Source organism: Scyliorhinus canicula, chromosome 7, assembly GCF_902713615.1.
Source record: "Scyliorhinus canicula chromosome 7, sScyCan1.1, whole genome shotgun sequence".
Taxonomy (NCBI): domain Eukaryota; kingdom Metazoa; phylum Chordata; class Chondrichthyes; order Carcharhiniformes; family Scyliorhinidae; genus Scyliorhinus; species Scyliorhinus canicula.
Window position 1 is genome coordinate 204,527,955 of NC_052152.1, and position 23,300 is coordinate 204,551,254.

Here is a 23,300-nt window from a genome sequence, read left to right on the forward strand (position 1 = left end):
GCCCATGGATCGGTGTCGGAAACCGGCAAAATAGTTTAAGTTCATGAAAATTCCATATTTCAAAAGATTGGTAATTTCTCTCTCAAAACTATAAAGTTATTTGAAGTCAAGAGTACAATATTTAAATAATAGTTTTATGTAGCTCATTTTCTGTTTCCTCGTTGTTTCGTGGTCGGTTTCCGACCCTGATCGTGGTGGCATCTCCTGGGGCCAGAACACCCCGCAACTCCACCCCCCCCCCCCCCCCCCCCCCCCCTTGAGGACCCCAGAGGCTGCTCGCGCCGCCAGGTCCCGCCAGTAAGGACTACTCTAATTCACGCTGACGGTACCGGCAGAAAATGGGTGGCCACTCGGCCCATCGTGGGCCGGAAAAATTGCCGGCAGGGGCGAGATTCACGCCTCCCCCGGCGATTCTCCCACCCGTCGGAGAATTCTGCCCCAGGACTGTGTATGCCGAAACCCCCAAGGTTTTTTGGGACTTGGAGTTCAAAATCTTGCCTCAACTTTAAGGTAAGTTTAGATTTAATAACTATTTTGATAAATCTAGGATGTATCTCCCTTCAGGTTAATGGGCGGGATTCTCCGACCCCGCGCCGGGTCGGAGAATCGCTGGAGTGAGGCGTGAATCCCTCCCCCGCCAGCTGACGAATTCTCCGGCGCCGGAGATTTGGCGGGAGCGGGAATCGCGCCACGTTGGTCGGCGGCCACCCCGGCGATACTCCGGCCTGTGATGGGCCGAGTGGCTGCCCGTTTCGTTGCCGGTCCCGCCGCCGTGAATTAGAGTAGATCCTTACCGGCAGGACCTGGAGGCGTTGGCGGCCTCTGTGGTCCTTGGGGTGGGGGTGCGGGGGATCTGGCCCCGGGAGGTGCCCCCACGGTGGCCTGGCCCGGAATCGGGGCCCAACGATCCATGGGCGGGACTGCACCATGGGGGCACTCTATTCCTCCGCGTTGGCTGCTATTCCTCTGCAATGGCCAACGCTCAGATGAACCCCCCCAGCGCTGGGATGACGCCAGCACACACTTGCGCTCCCGCGCATGTGCCAACTCGCGCCGGCCAACGGAGGCCCTTCAGTGCTGGTTGTCGTGGCGCCCAGCCCCTTCCCTGCTGGCTGGTGCGGTGCAAACCACTCCAGAGCCGGCCTAGCCCCTGAAGGTGCGGAGGATTCCACACCTTTGGGGCGTCCCGACGCCGGAGTGGTTCATGCCACTCCTCGGCACCGGGACCTCCTGCCCGCCGGGTAGGGGAGAATCCCGCCCCTGGTATGGGTGGCACATGTACAGTTCTTTTTGAAGTTCTTTGGGCTGAGGATGGGCCCAGTGAACCTGTGCGAAGATAAAAAAGAACATGGTGGGAAAGCCAGATCTTGTAACTGGGAGTGGAGCACCACCATCAAGAAGAGCCCCAGGGAGAGGGGACAGGAAGAGGTCCCAAAAGAGGAGTCCCGGACAGGGAACAAGGAATTGAACCAGTTAAGAAAAAAGACAGGAGCAAAGAAAGAAGTTTGCAGTAGTAAAAGAGCTGTGATTAGCAGATTTTACGAATGAGGACTCAGGAAAAGCCCCGGAGATTGAAGAAGGTGTAGAAGATTGATGACTCCGTGCTGTGGGCTGCTGGGGGTAAAGGTACTCCTTTGGATCAGGAGTATTGTGCTCAGCGTGGTCAAAGAGCTGAAATTGTGCTTGTGCGTTAGTGCTGGGGTGCAGACTGAGAAATCCAGGGGAACTGAAATGCCATGAGGTCGATTGTTCTGAACAGGATAGACTTTAGAAGAGAATTCCAAGGCACAAACTTCGAAGATGAACACTGGAATCTCTCGTGAGAGAAACAGAGTTTCCACAAGATTGATTGACTCACTGTTTATTGATGTCTAAGTAGGTTGTAAAGAAATCCATGGAATGTCTTGGTCGCATTTGCCATTTATTATGCAGTGTGGTGTGTTTACCTGTTAGTTCACATGTACCCCATATTAATCATGAATGTTAGAGCATAAGTTAGATAAGGGCGGCACAGTGGTTAGCACTGCTAGCTCACTGCGCCAGTGACCCAGGTTCAAATCCAGCCTTGGGTGACTGTCTGTGTGGAGTTTGCACATTCTCCCCGGTTCTGTGTGGAGGTTGTTCCAGTTTCCTCCCACTGTCCAAAGGTGTGCAGGTTAGGTGAATTCACCATGCTTTAAATTTTTTTTTTAAAGTATCCAATTTTTTTTTCCAAATAAGGAGCAATTTAGCGTGGCCAATCCACCTACCCTGCACATCTTTGGGTTGTGGGGCTGAGATCCGCGCGTACATGGGGAGAACGAGCAAACTCCACATGGCTAGTGACCCGGGGCTGGGATCGAACCTGGGTCTTGGCGTTCTGAGGTAGCAGTGCCAACCACTGCCCCACCAGGGGAAAAAAAAGAATTGGCCATGATAAATTGCCCCTTAGTGTCCAAAAGGTTAGGTGGGGTTACAGCGATAGGGTGAGGAAATGGGCCTAGGTAGGGTACTCTTTTGGAGAGTCAGTGCAGATTCGATGGACTGAATGGCCTCCTTCTGCACTATAAGGGTTCTATGATATTGTAAATTGATTTATCTTTCTCAACTTGCATAGCAAAATTTATTTTGTTTGTTCAAAACCCATGGAATCTTGTGACTTTATTCTCTTGGCAAGTATCTTGAATCTCAGATTCTAGTCCCGTACAACATCATAGCAAACATTTTGGGGTCTGGTCCAGGTACATAACAGAATAAAATGGGTGATGAAAAGATTAATTTACATGGATTCATGAGACAGATGGGGTTCATATTCCCAGGCGTATAGGAGATTAAAGGACGATTTAATTGTGGTGTTTTAAGATGATTAAAGAATTTCATAGGGCAGAAAGTGAGAAACTATTTTCTCTGGTTGGGGGGAGTCCAGAATAAAGGGGCAGAACCAGAGCTGGGAGGTTAAAGGGTTATTACAGGAAGCAATTCTTCCTACAAATAGTCCTACAAATCCAGAACACTTTCCTCAAAAAACTACAAAGTCTGGGGTCAATCGATCATTTCAAACCTGAGATGACTTTTTGCCAGGTAAGAGTATTAGGGATTCCGGAACAAAGGTACAAATCAGGCATTATCTAACTGAATGGCAAACAGGCATAAAGTGATGAATGGCCTCTTCCTATTCCTATTTGAATTCTATGTACATTGAGAAGCAGCCGTTTTTGCCTTGGAAACACCCAATTTAACTTATCCCTTTCATATATGAGGAAGACCCCAGGGTTTACTGCCCTCCAGGGGACAAGAAGACTGATATCAGGAGCTCATGAAGTGGACATTTGTGAACCCTCATTATATTATTCTGTAATGCAGTGGGTTGGATCGATACATACCAAATGCGTCTGCTTAATAATATTCAACACAGAATCCATGATATGATAAATCCACGCCATCACTCCAAGAGTTCCTCAGGATAATGTCTCAGGCCCAACCATCTTCAGCTGCTTTGTCAATGACCTTTCCTCCATCAGAAGGTCAGAAATGGGGTTATTCACTGATGATAACACAATGTTCAGCAACATTCATGACTCCTCCAACACTGAAGTAATCTGTCTCCATATGCAGCAAGACCTGGATAAAATGGGCTGAGAAGTGACATGTAATATTCATGCCACACAAGCACCAGTCAATGGCCATCTCCAAAAACAGAGAATCTAACCATCTACTCTTGACATTCAATGGCATTATAATTGAAAGCCCCACAATCACCATCTCGAGGGTTTTATTAAAAAAACTGAACTGGGCCCAGCCACATATATATTGAAGCTACGAGAGCAGGTCAGAGGTTGGGAATTCTGCAGTGAGTAACTCGCCTTCTGACTTCCCAAAGCATGTCCACCATCCATGCACAAGTCAGGAGTGTGATGGAATACTCTCCACTTGCCTGGATGAGTGCAGCTCCAATGATACTCAAGGAAAAATCAGCCTTGCTTGATCTGCTCACCATTCACTCCCTCCATCACCAGTGCACCCACAATGACAAGACTGGAAATTGCAGCAACTCGATAAAGCTCCTTCCAAACTCTCTACTGAAAGGACAAGAGTAGCAGACGTTTGGGGACACCACCACTGTAAGTTCCCCTCCAAGTCACACAGCATCCTGACTTGGGACTATATTGCTGTTTCTTCACCGTTGCTGGGTTAAAATTAGTTTTTTAGGAAGAGGGTGAACTGCCTTGTCCATAAGATATGAAAGAGTTAAAAAACGGATTAAATCAAACCTTGTTTTCTGCTTATTTAACAACAGACTTTGCTGGACCAAAGTCAAAGCTGCTACAGGTCACATGATTTGCAAGTTGGCGACAGTGTTGGAAACTTCCAAGAGTAATTACAGGACACCACCGCTCAACCATCATCCTTCTGGAATCTCACATCTATCATTGTGTGGACCCATTACAATCAATTAAACAAGGGAGCAACAGATGGTCTTGTCTGCCCAGCCTTATACAAAGAGAGAAATAGCTATTGAAACTCATTATATCTGTGGAGGTGCTAATAGCTCCTGCCTATCTCCTAAGGCGAATAATGGATTTTGACCATAGGGTGAGATTCTCTGGCCTCCCCGCGGTATGTTTCTTGGCGGCAGGAAGCGTCCCGCCATTGGCCGGCGTCAGGACCTTCTGGTCCCGCCACTGTCAATGGGATTTCCTATTGAATCCATCTCACGCTGCCGGGAAACCTACGGCAGGTGTGATCCAGCAGCGGGACCGGAAAATCCTACTGACTTAAACAGCCAGAAGATCCCGCCCATTGAAACTGATTGTTAATCTGAAACTGATTTATCAATGGGCAACACCACATGTGTAAGCTCCTTTGGCTCTTCACACCAACATCATTTGGCTGTGTCAGCATCAACTCTGAATGAATTCGGCATCCCTTGCATTCAGCTGCTGAATCCACCTAAACTTTAACTTCTACGTGAAGTAACCGATCTGGACTCCAACATTCACTTGACTTATTATTGCTCTCTTTGTTCTTTTGTTCTAATTTATTCCTAGTTGTAAAATTCTTCTCTTCTATTTCCTTCGTGTGTGCGTGTGTGTGTATTTGCGATGACCATCCCCGGGTTTGAAAGTATGAATAAACAATGCATCTGATTTAATCCTGAGGAGAATGTATTGTGAGTTACTTTAAAATTTACTTCACAAACAGATGGTTTGGGGAAACACACCACTCCCATTTAAAAAAATGAAAACATTTCTGCTTGCGGATAAATAACGAGAAAAATAAAGGAGTTCATTTGCCTCTCTCCCCTGTCCAGACACCACCATCTTCCCAAGGGCAATTAGGGATGGGCTACGAATACTGGCCTTAATCCCAGAAACATTTGCATCCCAGGAAAGAGACAAAAGGATCTTTGCCTTGAAGCCAACAACAAAATGGTTGTTTGTTTTCCATGTTTGTTCACGGAATTGTATTCTAATAAAACTAATCAGCAGGGCATCACTTCTTATCAGTGACTGGAAAGGCTGGTATAATACAATTAAAAAAATTCTTCAGAATAAATCGTCTGTAAAAAATGTTAATACATTAAATGTTAATGTTTCCCTGTTCTAATAATAGAACCTAAGATATAAATAGGCCATTTAAGATCTCTCTGCACTAGCTTTTCACAGTGTAATAAAGTTTGTTCATTCTATTTCCTTTACTGAATTTATATTCAAAGCCATCAGATGGAAAGATTTTGCTTCACATTTCCAAACTGTTAATTCTGTTGTTCCCCAAGGATCTGTCTTTGCCCCTTTTTATTTCCCATCTGAATGCTCAGCACCATCATTAATAAACACAACTCCACTTCTCATATGTACACTGACAAAACCCAGGTCTACCCCCTAACCACCCCACCGCCCAGCTCAATATCCCCATTGCCCAGCTCAACCTCCCCGCCGCCCAGCTCAACCTCCCCGCCGCCCAGCTCAACCTCCCCACCGCCCAGCTCAATCTCCCCATTGCCCAGCTCAATCTCCCCACCGCCCAGCTCAACCTCCCCACCGCCCAGCTCAACCTCCCCACTGCCCAGCTCAACCACCCCATCGCCCAGCTCAACCTCCCCGCCGCCCAGCCCAACCGCCCCACTGCCCAGCTCAACCACCCCATCGCCCAGCTCAACCTCCCCACTGCCCAGCTCAATCTCCCCATTGCCCAGCTCAACCTCCCCATCGCCCAGCTCAACCTCCCCAACCCCCAGCTCAACCCATCGCCCAGCTCAACCTCCCCACCGCCCAGCTCAACCTCCCCACCGCCCAGCTCAACCTCCCCGCCGCCCAGCTCAACCCCCCCGCCGCCCAGCTCAACCTCCCCGTCGCCCAGCTCAACCTCCCCTCCACCCAGCTCAACCTCCCCACCGCCCAGCTCAATATCCCCACTGCCCAGCTCAACCTCCCCACCGCCCAGCTCAACCTCCCCGCCGCCCAGCTCAACCTCCCCGCCGCCCAGCTCAACCTCCCCGCCGCCCAGCTCAACCTCCCCTCCGCCCAGCTCAACCTCCCCACCGCCCAGCTCAATCTCCCCACTGCCCAGCTCAACCTCCCCACCCCCCACTCAACCTCCCCACCGCCCAGCTCAACCTCCCCACCGCCCAGCTCAACCTCCCCACCGCCCAGCTCCACCTTCCCATCGCCCAGCTCAACCTCCCCACTGCCCAGCTCAACCTCCCCACCCCCCACTCAACCTCCCCACCGCCCAGCTCAACCTCCCCACCGCCCAGCTCAACCTCCCCATCGCCCAGCTCAATCTCCCCATCGCCCAGCTCAATCTCCCCATCGCCCAGCTCAACCTCCCCATCGCCCAGTTCAACCTCTCCACCGCCCAGTTCAATCTTCCCATCGCCCAGCTCAACCTCCCCATCGCCCAGCTCAACCTCCCCATCGCCCAGCTCAACCTCCCCATCGCCCAGCTCAACCTCCCCACCGCCCAGCTCAACCTCCCCACCGCCCAGCTCAACCTCCCCACCGCCCAGCTCAACCTCCCCACCGCCCAGCTCAACCTCCCCACCGCCCAGCTCAACCTCCCCACCGCCCAGCTCAACCTTCCCATCGCCCAGCTCAATCTCCCCGCCGCCCAGCTCAACCTCCCCACCACCCAGCTCAACCTCCCCAACACCCAACTCAGCCTATCCATCACCCAGCTCAACCTCCCCATAGCCCAGCTCAACCTCCCCACCGCCCAGCCCAACCTCCCCACCCCCAGCTCAACCTCCCCACCGCCCAGCCCAACCTCCCCACCCCCAGCTCAACCTCCCCATCACCCAGCTCAACCTCCCCACCGCCCAGCTCAACCTCTCAATCGCCCAGCTCAACCTCCCCATCGCCCAGCTCAACCTCCCCATCGCCCAGCTCAACTTCGCCATAGCCCAGCTCAACCTCCCCACCGCCCAGCTCAACCTCCCCACCACCCACCTCAACCTCCCCGCCGCCCAGCTCAACCTCCCCACCACCCACCTCAACCTCCCCGCCGCCCAGCTCAACCTCCCCATCGCCCAGCTCAACCCATCACCCAGCTCAACCTCCCCACCGCCCAGCTCAACCTCCCCACCGCCCAGCTCAACCTCCCCACCGCCCAGCTCAACCTCTCCACCACCCAGCTCAACCTCCCCATCGCCCAGCTCAACCCATCACCCAGCTCAACCTCCCCACCGCCCAGCTCAACCTCCCCACTGCCCAGCTCAACCGACCCATTGCCCAGCTCAACCTACCAATTGCCCAGCTCAACCTCCCCACTGCCCAGCTTAACCTCCCCACCGCCCAGCCCAACCTCCCCACTGCCCAGCTCAACCTCCCCACCGCCCAGCTCAACCTCCCCACTGCCCAGCTCAACCTCCCCACTGCCCAGCTCAACCTCCCCATCACCCAGCTCAACCTCCCCATCGCCCAGCTCAACCTCCCCACTTCCCAGCTCAACCAACCCATTCTATGATTATAGCTCCCCCTCATTCTTCTGAACTCCAGCGAATACAATACTAACTGACTCAATCTCTCCTCATACATCAGTCCCGCCATCCCAGGATTCAGTCTGGTAAACATTCTAGAGCAAGAACATCCTTCCTCGGATAAGGAGATCAAACTGCACACAATATTCCAGGTGTGGCCTCACCAAGGCCCTGTATAATTGCAACAAGTCATCCCTGCTCCTGTACTAGAATCCTCTCGCTATGAAGGCCAACATAACATTAGCCTTCTTTACCGCCTGCTGCACCTGCATGCTTACCTTCAGTGACTAGTGTATATGGACTCCCAGGTCTCGTTGCACATTCCCCTCTCCAAATTTATGTGCATTCAGATGACAGTCTGCCTTCCTGTTTTTGCTAACTAAGTGGATAACGTTGTATATTCAAATTATGCTGCATCTGTCATTCCTTTAACCACTCACACAATTTGTCCAAATCACACTGAAGCATCTCTGCATCCTCCTCACAGCTCACCCTCCCACCCAGCTGTGTCCAATCTGAAAATTTGGAGATATTACATTTTGTTCCCTTATCTGAAAATGAATGAAAATCGCTTATTGTCACGAGTAGGCTTCAAATGAAGTTACTGTGAAAAGCCCCTAGTCGCCACATTCCGGCGCCTGTTCGGGGAGGCTGTTACGGGAATCGAACCGGGCTGCTGGCTTGCCTTGGTCTGCTTTCAAAAGCCAGCGATTAGCCCAGTGAGCTAAACAGCCCCTCTATCTAACCCATTAATATATATTGCGAATAGTTGGGGTCCCAGCACCGATCCCTGCAGTACCCTACCAGTTACTGCCTGCCAAGTTGGAAAATGACCCATGAATTCCTACTCATTCGGCACAATTCTCCCAAAAGAGAACAAAGTCCCCTCGCGAGCCCGTTTAACCCAATGTTTCCCAGTACTTGCAGTGCTGTGAAACACATGGCAATTCAACACGACTCTCGGCCCCTCGAGTCTGCACCGGCACCCTACCCAAGCCCACACCTCCACCCTATCCCCATAACCCAGCAACCCCACCCAATACTAAGGGCAATTTTGGACACTAAGGGCAAATTAGCATGACCAATACACCTAACCTGCACATCTTTGGACTATGGGAGGAAGCCGGAGCACCCGGAGGAAACCCACGCAGACACGGGGAGAACGTGCAGACCCAACACAGACAGTGACCCAAGCCAGGAATTGAACCTGGGACCCTGGAGCTGTGAAGCAATTGTGCTAACCTTAATGCTACCATGCTGCCAACTCGTGTTGAATAAGCAGCCTGAACGGGGAACACATGGCCGAGGTGGCACAAAGCCCTGTTTTGTACTGTGGGGAGCTCTGCTCGCCGGAACTCTGCATTGAAGCGAGAGACCAGGACACCGTTTTTAAATGATGTACCGATCTCTGGGCCCCCCAAAATGATCCCCAATCTCCCCAAACGCACTATGGGAGGGTCCCCGGCCTCGGAGCAACCATCACCCCCAAAACCGTCAACATTTTATCTGCAAAAACCCCTCAACCTCAGATAGGCTCAAAATATCTCGACACGGTTCTCGGCCTCTTCGCAGACCACCCACATATCCTCCACCGCTGGAAAGAGCCGAGTCACTCTGGACAATGTCATGTTAGCCCTGTGCTCCACTTTAGACTGGATGAGACTTTGGGCCGAATTCTCCGCAGGGGGCCGAATTCGTGAAGGCCGTCGTGAACTCGGCCGAGGTTCACGCCGGCCTCGGAGCCCGCTCCCCGCACCTAATTCACCCCCACCCGGGGGGCTAGGAGCGGGCCTCCGTCTTTCTCGGTAGCGACCTTGTCACGCCGAGAATGTGAAGTCATCCGCGCATGCGCGGGTTGCCGGTTCCAACCCGCGCATGCGCGGATGACTTCATCGCGCAGACGGCACGAACCCGCGCATGCGCAGTGGCCGTCTTTCTCCTCAGCCGCCCGGCAAGACGTGGCGGCTTGATCATGTCGGGCGGCGGAGGGGAAACAGTGCGTCCGTTTTGGACGCTGGCCCGACGACCGGTGCCCGTCCCCTCCCGAGCACAGTCGTGGTGCTCCCGTGCCAATCGGGTCCCTAGATGCCCCAAACGGGCATCTGGCGCCCGTTTCACGAATGCAGCGATCAGGTGTGGTTGCTGCCATGGTGAAACGGGCGTGTAGGGCCGGCCGCTCGGCCCATCGGGCTTGGAGGATCGGCGTTCGCCGTGAAAAACGGCGAGCGGCGATTATTCCAAGCCGGGGGGGGGGGGGGGGGGGGGGGGAGAGAGAATCGCTGGGGGCGCCATGGGGGGCGTAGAAAATGTCGGGAGGCCCTCCCACGCCACGTGGGGAGCGGAGAATTCCGCCCTTTGTCTTTCACACGGCGAGGACACATTACCCGTCTGTAAAGTCGCACTGGCACCCCCTCCCCCAATCAGTTCCCCCTTCCACTTATGCTTAGCCTTCACCATTGGTGCAATCTCTCTCTTCAACAGCTCCCCATATGGTAGCTCCCAGGGGCATGGACAGAGTGGATAGTCAGAAGCTTTATCCCAGGATGGAAGAGCCAATTACTGGGGACATAGGTTTAAGGTGTGAGGGGCAAAGTTTATAGGATATGTGCGAGGGTTTTTTTTACACAGAGGGTAGTGGGCGCCTGGAACTCGCTGCCAGAGAAGGTGGTGAAAGCAGATACGATAGTGACGTTTATGGGGCGTCTTGACAAATGCATGAATAGTCTGGGAATAGAGGGATGCAGGCCCTGGAAGTGTAAAGGTTTTAGGTTAGACGGGCAACATGGTCGGCACAGGCTTGAAGGGCTGAAGGGCCTGTTCCATGTGCTATACTTTTCTTTGTTCTATATATATATATCCCAGACATTGCCCTTTCCTATTTCATCCTCGGAAAGGAGTTTGTCCTACAGCCCCGGGGTGGCACCATCTTCCTCATGAAGTTCCCAACCTGCAGATACCTGAACCCATTCCCCTTCGGCAACTGAAATGTTCCCCTCCCAGCTCCTCCAGGTTTGCAAACTTCCCTCCAACAAATGAAACCCTGAAGCATTCTATCGCCACCCACCGCCACCCCTGGAAACTCACATCCAGCCCGCCGGAGCAAACCTATGATTGTCGCAAATCGGCACCCACCAGGACATGCCTTCCATTCTAAAATGCTGCCAGCACGGGTTCCACACCCTCAACGCCGACACCACCGGGCTCGTGGAATACCTGACCAGCGAGAATGGAAGGGACAGCAGCAATAGTGCCCTCAAACTGGTCCCTTTTTATGAGGCTGACTCCATCCGCCCCCTCACTAACTGCTCCTCCACCGCCCAATTCCTAACCATTGCAATGCTTGCTGTCCAATAATAGTTTTGCAAGTTCAGCACCAATAACCAATAACAAAGAAATGGCAGAGGAATAGTTACTTTGCATCTGTCTTCACGATGGAAGATACCCAGTGGGAGAATCAGGGGGCAGAGGTGAGTGCAGTGGCCATCACTAAGGAGAAGGTTCTGTGGAAACTGAAAGTTCTGAAGGTGGATAAGTCACCTGGACTGGATGGACTACACCCCAGGATCCTAAAAGAGATAGCTGAGGAAATTGTGGAGGCATTAGTGATGATCTTTCAGGAATCACTGGAGGCAAGAAGAGTCCCAGAGGACTGGAAGGTGGCTAATGTAACACCACTGTTTAAGAAGGGAGGGAGGCAGAAGACAGGAAATTATAGGCCGGTTAGCCTGACTTCGGTCATTTGTAAGATTTTAGAATCTGTTATTAAAGATGAGATCGCGGAGTACTTGGAAGTGACAAATCTGTTAGAGTTCTTTGAGGAAGTAACAAGGAAGTTAGACAAAGGAGAACCAGTTGGCGTGATTTATTTGGATTTCCAGAAGGCCTTTAACAAGGTGTCACATAGGAGATTGTTAAATAAGATAAGAGCCCATGGTGTTAAGGGTAAGATGCTGGCATGGATAGAGGATTAGCTGACTGGCAAAGGGCAGAGAATGGGGATAAAGGGGTCTTTTTCAGGATGGCAGCCAGTGACTAGCGTTGTGCCTCAGGGGTCTGTGCTGGGACTACAACTTTTCACAATGTACAATAAAGATCTGGAAGAAGGAACTGAAGGCACTGTTGCTAAATTTGCAGATGATACAAAGATCTGGAGAGGGATGGGTAGTATTGAGGAAGCTAGGGGGCTGCAGAAGGATTTGGACAGGCTAGGAGAGTGGGTAATAGAACATAGAACAGTACAGCACAGAACAGGCCCTTCGGCCCTCGATGTTGTGCCGAGCAATGATCACCCTACTTAAACCCACGTAACCCGTATACCCGTAACCCAACAATCCCCCCATTAACCTTACACTACGGGCAATTTAGCATGGCCAATCCACCTAACCCGCACATCTTTGGACTGTGGGAGGAAACCGGAGCACCCGGAGGAAACCCACGCACACACGGGGAGGACGTGCAGACTCCACACAGACAGTGACCCAGCCGGGAATCGAACCTGGGACCCTGGAGCTGTGAAGCATTGATGCTAACCACCATGCTACCGTGAGGCCCCATGCTACCGTGAGGCCCCAAATGAAGTGCCAAATGAAATACAATGTGGAAAAGTGTGAGGAAGGAGAAATGGAGGCAGAGACTATTTTCTAAATCGGGAAATGCTAAAGAAATCAGAAGCACAAAGGGGCTTGGGAGTCCTTGTTCACGATTCTCTTAAGGTTAACGTGCAGGTTCAGTCGGCAGTTAGGAAGGAAAATGCAATTTTAGCATTCATGTCTAGAGGGCTAGAATATAAGACCAGGGATGTACTTCTGAGGCTATATAAGGCTCTGGTCAGACCCCATTTGGAATATTGTGAGCAGTTTTGGGCCCCGTATCCAAGGAAGGATGTGCTGGCCTTGGAAAGGGTCCAGAGGAGGTTCACAAGAATGATCCCTGGAATGAAGAGTTTGTCGTATGAAGAATGATTGAGGACTCTGGGTCTGTACTCGTTGGGGTTTATAAAGATGAGGGGGGATCTGATTGATTCTTACAGGATACTGCGAGGCCTGGATAGAGTGAACGTGGAGAGGATGTTTCCACTTTTAGGAAAAACTAGAAGCAGAGGACACAATCTCAGACTAAAGAGACGATCCTTTAAAACTGAGATGAGGAGGAATTTTTTCAGCCAGAGGGTGGTGAATCTGTGGAACTCTTTGCCGCAGAAGGCTGTGGAGGCCAAATCACTGAGTGTCTTTAAGACAGAGATAGATAGGTTCTTGATTAATGAGGGGATCAGGGGTTATGAGGAGAAGGCAGGAGAATAGGGATGAGAAATATATTGCCATGATTGAATGGCGGGGCAGACTCAATGGGAAGAGTGGTCTAATTCTGCTCCTATGTCTTATAGTCTTATCCCCCCATCTCCTGTTGATTCTTCTCCAAGAACACCCTCCTAGCCCGTGGAGCCTTACCCGCCCAAACAAACCTCAAAATCATCGCATTAACATTCTTAAAAAAGGACTTGGGCACAAAGATCGGGTGGTCCTGAAATACAAACAAAAACTTTGCAACACCGTCACCTTTACCGTCTAGCCCGACCAACCAACGACAATGGCAGCACATCCCACCTCTGAAAGTTCGACTTCATTCCCTCCACCAACTGTGCCAAATTCAACTTATGCAGCTGGGTCCAACTCCGTGCCACCTGCATCCCAAGTTAATAAAACCCACACATATCAACCAAAGTGGTATTGCTTTACATGGCACTGGTGTGCCCCATGCCCCAATCCGGTGCTGCAGTGGTCACCTGAGTCATCTTATATTTCATCTGGTGATAAAAGATGGCTTGTGTCTGCAGGATCATTGTGTAAAAAGCACAGGATAAAGCGGGGAGAACGTACCCATGTCACCCTCATCCTGATGTTCTCCTTTGGTGCAGCTGCATCAAGCTTTCCATAGGCCCTCTTTCTGCAAACACCAAGTGTCACTATGTGCTGAAGTTCAACCTGTCCCAGTGTTGCGAAGGGTGGGTCTGGCCATGTTGCCACGGGAAACTCCAAGTAGTTGGACTGTGCTGTATCACCTGTCTCTTGTGGAAGTGCTTGAGCTGACAAACACCTGTGACCACAAGTCCATCAAGCAGTGATTTGCATGTAAAATCCTCAAGGCGCTGAGAGAAACGGAGAGGATGGATCCTGTTGGATGGGTCCCTGAGCAGACTGTCAAAGTCATTCTTCAACCAGGATGGCCAAGCGGCCGTAAGAAAAGAGCCAAGTCCCGCCGGCGCTGTTCTAACCTGCTCTGGTCTGGCAGGACCTCGGAGTGGAAGGATCGGGCGGCGGCCTGTGGGGGGGGGACCGACTCCGATGTGGCCTGGCCCGTTATCGGGGCCCACCGATCGGCGGGCCGGCCTCTTTGGCTGGGGGCCTCCTTTCCTACACGCCGGCCCCTGTAGTCCTGCGCCATGTTGCGTCGGGGCCGGCGCGTTGAAGGAGGCCATTGCGCATGCGTGTGTTGGCGCCGGCGCCACTGGGCAGGTCCTCGTTGGCACCGGCGCAACTATGCGGATCACGTGGCGCAAAGTATCGGGGCCAGAATTAGTCCTGGGAGCGGCCCGTTCACGCTGTCATAAAACGTGACGGCGTTTACGACGGCATGTACACTCTGCTGTGGGATTGGAGAATCCCGCCCCTAATCGCCCTGTGGAGAATCTCCCTGTGGGTGGATCTTCACCATATGCACTGTATTGGTTCAAAACAACAATTCACCAGCGTCTTCACAAGGACAATTAGGGTTTGGCAATACATTTAAGCTTTGCCAACAACATTCACACTCTGAATGAGAAGAATAGAAAAACAGGTAGGTTATGTTGGGCTGTAGTTGGAATATATGTACAGTTTTGGACATGTATTATAGAAACTGGAGATGAACAATATACAAGGCGTACCATCGAGTCACTGGGATGAGGTTACAATAATGATAAGAAACCTGAGCAATTGGGGACATTTTTAACATGGGCTGAGAAGGTTAAGAGATCTTTACTGTAAAGGGTTATGATGAGATTGCTTCCAGTAGTTGGTGAGGCTGTGCCAGAAGAGAACTTTAAAAAGTCATAGAAAGATTTAATAGGATGCTTTGAACAAAATATCCTTGCACAGCCACAACTGAATGTGAAATATCTCAGCCACAAATTGAAGCAGAGCCCATAAAGTCTTCTGAAAAGGAATCAGAGAGTTGCTTGATAAAGAGGAACATTATAAATGATCAAGAAACTGCTATTTATTTCAGCAGATGAGAGGGGAAATAGGATTGTGTAAAATCAGTAAAACAAAAAGGCCTAAATTCAGCAGAAGCAAGAAAGGCTGAATGGCTTTGTAGTCTTGCTATAAATATCTTTGTTTCAATCTCATGGCCTAGTTTAGGGTTGATGTAGGCAACCAATCTTGCAAAGCAGTGCCAGAGTGATAGGAAATTGGTCTTCTGAACTTGGGAATCCAAGTGTTTGAACATTTCAAACACAGCAACACATTCAACCAAGAAAGAGACTCACGGTGACTTTGAGTGACTGTAAGGTGCAAGGTTTACAAGTTCACATAGTGACTCAATTACATAGGCGTCAAACCTGCGATAAAGTAGCATTGTAAAAACAGACAATATTTAAACTCTATAAAATTCAGAGGGAAAAAACCTTTAAAATAATTGTAGAGCGAGAGGGGAAAGCGAAGGTCTTGTGGTGCAATGTGTAGCATCCCTGCCTCTCACCCAGAAGTTTGGGGTTCAAGTCCAATACTAGGACTTGATGACCACATAAGGCGCATTCACAATGTGGCCAAGCACTTTGATTATTAACCTGTATATCCTTCCATTATGCCTATGGTAGATGGTAAGTGCAGGAGAATCTCCTGGTCAGCTAAGCTTGATGGAGAGTGGTGCCCCTCAAGCAATAGCCTTTGATAATAGGCTAGAGACCTGTTCCGGTTAAAAACTAGCTATGTAACCAGGCTTTGCACTTTGTCTGCCTCGTGTGTTATAAAACCAATAGGGACCGTCACGAGACCTCACAGAACAAGGCAGAAGTATGGGTTTTAGAATGTTTGTGAAAACAACAAAGATGCTGGCAGGGCCAGGAACATTTTTTGGAAGAATTCCACAGGGCAATTGTAGAATGACTCAAATAATTGCCATCAATACTGGAATAGAGGAATCAGGGGACAAGTACTAATGTAGAGAAAAATCAGGGGTGTTCAGTGAAGTTATGGTGGGGGTCCCTCTGATGGGGTGGAGGGTTACAGGTGACCCTGAAAGATTTTGAAAATGAATCCTGGAGTCAACTTGCTGAAGCCAGTTTGTCTGAAAGCTTTGGTATGAAGGGCATTGCGCAATAAATAGTGCGGCCCATAAACATTCAGTCCCTCCACCGCCAACACACAGAGGCAGCAATGTGTGCCAGCTACAAAATGCACTGCACAAACTCGCCAAGGCTTCCTCAGCAGCACCTCCTAAACCCGCTAGTTCTATCACCAAGAAAAATAAGGGCAGTAGGCACATGGAAACATCACCATATCTAAGTTCCCTCTAAGTCACACACCATGTTTGGTATTGCTAGCCATTGTTTGTTATAACGGGCAAAATCCTGGAATGTGCTCCCCAACAGCACCTACGCCACGTGTGGGTATATCTATATCACATAGACTGCAGCAGTTCAAGAAAACAGCTCATGACTACCTTAGGGGCAATTAGTGATGGGCAATAAATGCTGGCCTTGCCAGTGGTACATTTACATGAGTGAACTCATTTATAAAAACATTGTGAATAAGTTTGAGTTTATGGGGATATTCATAGCGTGAGAAAAAGGGAGGGCTTCAGCAAAATCAATTCTTGAGTTGATTGAAAAATGGCTATTTCTTCCCCCTGCCCATTGATTCGAGGAAGAATCTCCTGATCTTCGCCCACCACCTACCCCAGATGGATTGTCAGAGTAAGTTGAAAAACGAATGTGGTGCATGCTCACTACAGAAGCTGAGGTGACACAGGATAAGGGTTCATGCCTTGTAGGAGCTGTCCTTGGTGCTTTACAATGAATCTGTGCCTACGCAAAATCCTAAGATCAGAATTTGTGAAAAAGATAGTGCAAACTCCACTTACATAAATAGTTTATGTTTTACAGGTTCTGTCCCTTTGCGTGAATTTACTCTGCTCCACATTTCTTACCATAGAATAGGAAACAGGAATAGAAATATAACAGCCCCTTGTGCCCTCTGTGCCATTCAGCTGACTGTCTATCTCAACTCATCTTTCCTGCCCTATCTCCATATCTGGTGATACTCTCAGCATCCAAATGTTTATCAATATCAATCCTGAGAATAGTCATTATGGCAAAGAAGGAAGCCATTCTGCCCGTCAGATCTACCCCAATTCCCTTTCGAGCAACCAATGAGAAGCGCCAACCCCCCCCCCCCCCCTGCTTTGCCACTGCAGTCCTGCAACGTTAGTTTCCTTAAGTGGCCGTTCAATTTACTTTTGAAGTCAATGATCATCTTTGCTTTCACCACCCTGGCACCAAGTTCCAGGTCATCACCACTCGCTGCATGAAGATGTTCTTCCTTCAATCCTTCTGTATCCCTTACCCAAAACCTTAAATCTGTCCCCATGTCATTGTAAAACCAGCTAATAGGAAGAGTTTTTCCTTTTATACCATACCTAAACATGTCATAATCTTCTCGCCCTTTAACAAATCTTTCCCCCCCAATCCCCTTTGCTCCAGGGGGAACATCCTCCAATCTAACCTTGTAGTCAATTTCTCTCATCCCTGAATCATTCTGGTAGATCTGCTCTGGATCCACTCAAGGACCCTTACATCCTTCTTAATTGGCTGTGACCAGAACTGGGCCCATTATTCTAATGTGACTTGGCCACTGGATTGGGATAACTTGTACTGAATGGGCGGGATTCTCTGTACCCAGACGCCGATTTCGTAACTGATGATTGGGCGGAGAATCCCTTTTGACACCGAAATCGTCATCGTATCACACGCCGTTGAGACGGCGTTAGCACGTCACCTGAAGGCCCTCCCTCGATGCTCCGCCCCTGATGGGTCGAGCTGTGTTTAAGATTCAGCAGGAGCTGTGTTTGAGATTCAGCAGGAGCTGTGTTTAAGATTCAGCAGGAGCTGTGTTTGAGATTCAGCAGTGCCTGTGTTTGAGCTTCAGCAGCGCCTGTGTTTGACATTCAGCAGTGCCTGTGTTTGAGATTCAGCAGTGCCTGTATTTGAGATTCAGCAGTGCCTGTGTTTGAGATTCAGCAGGACCTATGTTTGAGATTGAGCAGTGCCTCTGTTTGAGATTCAGCAGTGTCTGTGTTTGAGATTCAGCAGGAGCTGTGTTTGAGATTCAGCAGGAGCTGTGTTTGAGATTCAGCAGGAGCTGTGTTTGAGATGCAGCAGTGCCTGTGTTTGAGGTTCAGCAGGAGCTGTGTGTGAGATTCAGCAGGAGCTGTGTGTGAGATTCAGCAGGAGCTGTGTATGAGATTCAGTAGTGCCTGCGTTAGAGATTCAGCAGTGCCTGTGTTTGAGATTCATCAGGAGCTGTGGTTGAGATTCAGCACTGCCTGTGTTTGAGATTTAGCAGTGCATGTGTTTGAGATTCAGCAGGAGCTATGTTTGAGATTGAGCAGTGCCTCTGTTTGAGATTCAGCAGGAGCTGTGTTTGAGATTCAGCTGGAGCTGTGTTTGAGATTCAGCAGTGTCTGTGTTTGAGATTCAGCAGGAGCTGTGTTTGAGATTCAGCAGGAGCTGTGTTTGAGATTCAGCAGGAGCTGTGTTTGAGATTCAGCAGTGCCTGTGTTTGAGATTCAGCAGGAGCTGTGTGTGAGATTCAGCAGGAGCTGTGTGTGAGATTCAGCAGGAGCTGTGTATGAGATTCAGTAGTGCCTGCGTTTGAGGTTCATCAGGAGCTGTGGTTGAGATTCAGCACTGCCTGTGTTTGAGATTTAGCAGTGCATGTGTTTGAGATTCAGCAGGAGCTGTGTTTGAGATTCAAGCAGCAGGAACTGTGTTTGGGATTCAGCAGGAGCTGTATTTGAGAATCAGTAGGAGCTGTGTTTGGGGTTGAGCAGGAGCTGTGTTTGGGATTCAGCAGGAGCTGTGTTTGGGATTCAGCAGGAGCTGTGTTTGGGATTCAGCAGGAGCTGTGTTTGAGATTCAGCAGGAGCTGTGTTTGAGATTCAGCTGGAGCTGTGTTTGAGATTCAGCAGTGCCTGTGTGTGAGATTCAGCAGGAGCTGTGTGTGAGATTCAGCAGGAGCTGTGTATGAGATTCAGTAGTGCCTGCGTTTGAGATTCAGCAGTGCCTGTGTTTGAGATTCATCAGGGGCTGTGGTTGAGATTCAGCACTGCCTGTGTTTGAGATTTAGCAGTGCATGTGTTTGAGATTCAGCAGGAGCTGTGTTTGAGATTGAGCAGTTCCTCTGTTTGAGATTCAGAAGCAGGAGTTGTGTTTGGGATTCAGCAGTGCCTGTGTTTGGGATTCAGCAGGAGCTGTGTTTGGGACTCAGCAGGAGCTGTGTTTGGGATTCAGCAGGAACTGTGTTTGGGATTGCGCAATGCCTGTGTTTGAGATTCAGAAGCAGGAGTTGTGTTTGGGATTCAGCAGTGCCTGTGTTTGGGATTCAGCAGGAGCTGTGGTTGGGATTCAGCGGGAGCAGTGGTTGGGATTTAGCGGAAGCTGTGTTTGGTATTCAGCAATGCCTGTGTTTGGGATTCAGCAGGAGCTGTGTTTGGGATTCAGCAGTGCCTGTGTTTGGGATTCAGCAGGAGCTGTGTTTGGGATTCAGCAGGATCTGTGTTTGAGATTCAGCAGTGCCTGTGTTTGAGATTCAGCAGTGCCTGTGTTTGGGATTCAGCAGGAGTTGTGTTTGGGATTCAGCAGTGCCTGGGTTTGGGATTCAGCAGGAGCTGTGTTTGGGACTCAGCAGGAGCTGTGTTTGGGATTCAGCAGGAACTGTGTTTGGGATTGCGCAATGCCTGTGTTTGAGATTCAGAAGCAGGAGTTGTGTTTGGGATTCAGCAGTGCCTGTGTTTGGGATTCAGCAGGAGCTGTGGTTGGGATTCAGCGGGAGCAGTGGTTGGGATTTAGCGGAAGCTGTGTTTGGTATTCAGCAATGCCTGTGTTTGGGATTCAGCAGGAGCTGTGTTTGGGATTCAGCAGTGCCTGTGTTTGGGATTCAGCAGGAGCTGTGTTTGGGATTCAGCAGGATCTGTGTTTGAGATTCAGCAGTGCCTGTGTTTGAGATTCAGCAGTGCCTGTGTTTGGGATTCAGCAGGAGCTGTGTTTGGGATTCAGCAGTGCCTGTGTTTGGAATTGAGCAGTGCCTGTGTTTGAGATTCAGCAGGAGCTGTGTTTGAGATTCAGCAGTGCCTGTGTTTGGGATTCAGCAGTGCCTGTGTTTGAGATTCAGCAGTGCCTGTGTTTGAGATTCAGCAGTGCCTGTGTTTGAGATTCAGCAGGAGCTGTGTTTGAGATTCAAGCAGCAGAAGCTGTGTTTGAGATTCAGCAGGAGCTGTGTTTGAGATTCAGCTGGAGCTGTGTTTGAGATTCAGCAGTGCCTGTGTGTGAGATTCAGCAGGAGCTGTGTGTGAGATTCAGCAGGAGCTGTGTATGAGATTCAGTAGTGCCTGCGTTTGAGATTCAGCAGTGCCTGTGTTTGAGATTCATCAGGAGCTGTGGTTGAGATTCAGCACTGCCTGTGTTTGAGTTTTAGCAGTGCATGTGATTGAGATTCAGCAGGAGCTGTGTTTGAGATTGAGCAGTTCCTCTGTTTGAGATTCAGCAGGAGCTGTGTTTGAGATTCAAGCAGCAGGAACTATGTTTGTGATTCAGCAGGAGCTGTGTTTGAGATTCAGCAGGGGCTGTGTTTGAGATTCAGCAGGAGCTGTGTTTGAGATTCAGCAGGAGCTGTGTTTGAGATTCAGCAGTGCCTGTGTTTGAGATTCAGCAGGAGCTGTGTGTGAGATTCAGCAGGAGCTGTGTGTGAGATTCAGCAGGAGCTGTGTATGAGATTCAGTAGTACCTGCGTTTGAGATTCATCAGGAGCTGTGGTTGAGATTCAGCACTGCCTGTGTTTGAGATTTAGCAGTGCATGTGTTTGAGATTCAGCAGGGGCTGTGTTTGAGATTCAAACAGCAGGAACTGTGTTTGGGATTCAGCAAGAGCTGTGTTTGAGAATCAGCAGTGCCTGTGTTTCAGATTCAGCAGGAGCTGTGTTTGAGATTCAGCAGCAGCTGCGTTTGGGAATCAGCAGGAGCTGTGTTTGGGATTCAGCAGGACTTGTGTTTGGGATTTCGCAGTGCCTGTGTTTGGGATACAGCAACAGGAGCTGTGTTTGAGATTCAGCAGGAGCTGTGTTTGGGATTCAGCAGCAGGAGATGTGTTTGGGATTCAGCAGGACATGTGTTTGAGAATCAGCAGGAGCTGTGTTTGGGATTCAGAGGAGTTGTGTTTGGGATTTCGCAGTGCCTGTGTTTGGGATACAGCAACAGGAGCTGTGTTTGAGATTCAGCAGGAGCTGTGTTTGAGATTCAGCAGGAGCTGTGTTTGGGATTCAGCCGCAGGAGCTGCATTTGGGATTGAGCAGGAGCTGTGTTTGGGATTGAGCAGGAGCCGTGTTTGGGATTCAGCAGAAACTGTGTTTGGAATTGAGCAGTGCCTGTGTTTGGGATTCAGCGGGAGCTGTGTTTGAGAATCAGAACCAGGAGTTGTGTTTGAGATTCAGCAGTGCCTGTGTTTGGGATTCAGGAGGAGCTGAATTTGGGATTTAGCAGGAGCTGTGTTTGGGATTCAGCAGGAGCTGTGTTTGGGATTCAGCAGGAGCTGTGTTTGAGATTTAGCAGTCCCTGTTTTTGAGGTTCAGCTCCAGCTGCTTTGGGGTTTTCAGCAGCAACTGTGTTTGGGATTGAGCAGTGCCTGTGTTTGGGATTGAGCAGTGCCTGTGTTTGGGATTGAGCAGTGCCTGTGTTTGGGATTGAGCAGTGCCTGTGTTTGGGATTCAGCAGTGCCTGTTTTGGGGATTCAGCAGTGCCTGTGTTTGAGATTCAGCAGTGGCTGTGTTTGGGATTCAGCAGGAGCTGTGTTTGGGATTCGGCAGTGCCTGTGTTTGGGATTCAGCAGTGCCTGTGTTTGAGATTCAGCAGGAGCTGTGTTTGGGATTCAGCAGGAGCTGTGTTTGGGATTCAGCAGGAGCTGTGTTTGGGATTCGGCAGTGCCTGTGTTTGGGATTCAACAGTGCCTGTTTTGGGGATTCAGCAGTGCCTGTGTTTGAGATTCAGCAGGAGCTGTGTTTGGGATTCAGCATGAGCTGTGTTTGGGATTCGGCAGTGCCTGTGTTTGGGATTCAGCAGTGCGAGGTGAGAGCTCTGGGCCTCTGTCTGCACGGCTAAGGGCCGGGAGAATGGTGCAGAACCAGAATGCCAGCTCTGAATGCACCGGCATTGCGGTATCATCACAGACTGCCCCCCACAACCAGCGTTTAAACCGCTCACCCTGCCTCAACACCACCCCCTCCTCCGACACCACCCCTCCTCCCTCAACACCCCCCATCCTCCAACACCACCCTCCAACATCAACCCACCCCTCTCCAGCTCTCGCCAGTTAATAACATGCAGCATTTAGCTACATAGAATCTGTATTTACCAAGTGCTGCGTGTCCTCCTCAAAGCCAAACAATCTCTCCTTCGCTGTCAATCACTCCAAACTCTGGCCATCTCCGCACTGAGACCCTGTGTGTGTAACAGAAGGTCACTTACCCGCTCGCTCAGGGTTGTGTGAGGACGGCCTGACCCCCAATCTCCAGCTGATTGGGTTTTGCTTTGGGATGGTCGGAGAGGAGTGACTCCCTCCCACCCCCAGCATCGAGCCTGGGATCTGCGTCTTCGTCTCTGCGTCGCTGCTTCTTGTCAGAGTCCGGATGGCAGGAGCGAGAGAGACAGGGAGGGAGAGAGAGTGAGAGACAGAGACAGAGGGAGAGACAGAGAGAGGGAGAGATAGAGAGTGAGTCAGCGAGAGGGAGAGACAGTGTGAGAGGGAGGGGGAGAGAGAGAGAGAGGGAGAGAGAGAGAGAGTCAGAGAGAGGGAGAGAGACAGAGAGGGAGAGATAGAGAGAGAGAGAGACGATGAGAGGAGAGACAGAGAGAGGGGGAGAGAGAGTGTGTCAGAGAGAGGGAGAGAGACAGTGAGAGAAGGAGAGACAGAGAGTGAGAGAGACAGAGAGGGGGAGTGAGAGAGACAGAGAGGGGGATGGAGAGAGACAGAGGGAGAGACAGAGAGAGGGAGAGATAGAGAGTGAGTCAGAGAGAGGGAGAGAGACAGTGAAAGAGG

The 23,300-nt window shown here is 50.3% G+C and overlaps 1 protein-coding gene across 6 annotated transcripts in view; it reads right to left on the minus strand.

The window, feature by feature from the left end:
* Nucleotides 1-22,973, minus strand: part of LOC119969732 (syntaphilin-like) — a 60,423-nt gene extending 37,450 nt beyond the window's left edge. For 4 of the 6 annotated variants that reach the window (XM_038803750.1, XM_038803748.1, XM_038803745.1 and 1 more), the window contains exon 1: nucleotides 22,730-22,973. The gene's annotated coding sequence lies outside the window, so the exon portion shown is untranslated. Of the gene's footprint in view, nucleotides 1-22,616 lie in introns of all 6 variants that reach the window. The other 2 variants (XM_038803749.1, XM_038803747.1) reach the window with 2 other exon arrangements.
* Nucleotides 22,974-23,300: the final 327 nt, after the last annotated feature.